Source organism: Nematolebias whitei, chromosome 19 (genome assembly GCF_014905685.2).
Source record: "Nematolebias whitei isolate Nwh7 chromosome 19, NemWhi1, whole genome shotgun sequence".
Taxonomy (NCBI): domain Eukaryota; kingdom Metazoa; phylum Chordata; class Actinopteri; order Cyprinodontiformes; family Rivulidae; genus Nematolebias; species Nematolebias whitei.
The window spans coordinates 40,499,467-40,501,792 of NC_056516.1; positions in this window are offsets into that span (position 1 = coordinate 40,499,467).

Consider the following 2,326-nt stretch of genomic DNA (forward strand, 5'->3'; position numbering starts at 1 on the left):
TCCCACAGTCCCAGAGACAAACCATCCCATGTCCCAGAGACAAACCATCCCACAGTCCCAGAGACAAACCATCCCACAGTCGCAGAGAAAAACCATCCCACCATCAAAGAGACAAACCATTCCACAGTCCCAGAGACAAACTATCCCACCGTCCCAGAGACAAACCATCCCACAGTCCCAGAGACAAACCGTCCCACAATTCCAGACAACCCATCCCACAGTCGCAGAGAAAAAACATCCCACCATCTAAGAGACAAACCATTCCACAGTCCCAGAGACATCACACAGTCCCAGAGACAAACTATCCCACCGTCCCAGACACAAACCATCCCACAGTCCCATAGACAAACCGTCCCACTGTCACAGAGACATACTGTCCCAAAGTTCCTGAGACAACCTATCCCATAGTTACAGACACAAACTATCCCACCATCCCAGAGACAACCCATCCCCTGTCCCAGAGACAAACCGTCCCCCTGTCACAGAGACGTACTGTCCCACAGTCCCAGAGACAACCCATCCTACAGTCACAGCGACAAACTGTCCAACTGTCTCAGAGACAAATCATCCCACTGTCCCAGAGACAAATCATCCCACTGTCCCAGAGACAAACCATCTCACATTCCCAGAGACAAATCATCCCACAGTCCTAGCTCTTCATCCAGCGTATCTTTCTCTCAAAGCTTTACTGCAAATGTCTGTAAACACGAGCTTCTTCCAAATCCTGCTCTTGACATCAGGACCTCACAGCACTGAAAATATACAAAGATTTAAATGTCCTGAAACACAAAGACCTCCAGAACTGTGTTTCGTGTGTAAATTATTCACTTTGGTCTGTAGCATTTTTTACTAATGGCTCTGAGACGTTCAGAGTTTGTACTGAGAGAATATTTTCATATGTTGACTCAATGTAGCAAAATAAATGTTTTTTTTTTTAATGCTGCTTGATGGTTATTTTCCCTTTTAGGTAAAGAGGCCGTACACTCTTATGATGACAATAAATCTTATTTATTCTGTTTTTCTAAGTTATTTTTCATTTCCATTTTGATTTATTTTTAAATTATGTGAAACATGAGACAAATCTCTAGTGTTTGGCCTACATTAAGGTTCCTTTTTAGTGTTCATTTGCTTTGTTTCAACTTCCTGCTTTTATTTTGAAATGGGTGCTCCTGGGGGGCACACCCCCACTCCTGCACATCTTGGAGGGCCCTGTCATCTCCCGATCTGTTACGGAAGCCAATTCGTAGTGTCAGCTCATTTGCGCATGCGCTAAAAGTAATACTTCCAGGTCGCACCGATCACCGTTAATTTACTTAGAAAAGTATGATCTTCATGTTGCTTATTTATGCCACTCATATTTTCGTTAAAATCATTGACATATTTACGTCATTGGTTAAAATGCTGTGCGATGCATATTTAGTCAAGTCAAGTCAAGTCATATTTATTTATAGAGCACAATTTAAAACAGATAGACTGTTATCAAAGTGCTTAACACTAAGGGTAACACTGAGAAATAAAAAGCAGTAAGAATATACCTTAAAAAATTAAAACAACAGCATTAAAATGAAGACATGGAACAAGATATACTAAATCAACTCACACAGTATGAAACGCCAGAGATTTGAACACAGGAAGGGATGTGGCATGCCTAATGTTGGGGGGTAGGTTGTTCCACAGTTTGGGACTCATGACTGAAAACGCCCGATCTCCTCGGAGCTTCAGTCGTGTTTTTGGAACAACCAAAAGCAGCTGATCGGATGATCTCAGAACCCGAGAGGGAACATATGGTTCCAGTAGCTCAGAGAGGTAGATGGGTACGAGGCCATTTAGGCACTTATAGGTCAGGAGGAGAATTTTGAAATCAATCCTAGTTCTCACAGGAAGCCAGTGTAGGGAGGACAGAACTGGTGTGATGTGCTCATACCTCGGTGTACCGGTTAAGAGCCGAGCTGCAGCATTCTGGACGAGCTGTAGCCATGAGATAGAGGCCTGGCTGACCCCAGCATACAGTGAATTACAATAGTCCAGGTGGGTTGTGATGAATGCATGGACTAGTGTCTCAAGGTCGGGTCTAGACAGCACTGGCTTGAGCTTAGCCACCTGCCGCAGTTGGAAGAAGCTTCGCTGCAGAACTGAACTGATCTGTTTGTCGAACTTAAAATCCGAGTCAAAAACCACTCCAAGGTTTTTAACAGAGTGCTTCAGATAAGGCTGAAGGGAGTCCAGGTTCACAGGATAAGAGGCGGCAGCTGAGCTAGGGCTAAAGACAATGACTTCAGTCTTCTGGTCGTTAAAACTTAGAAAATTTGAAGCCATCCATGTCTTA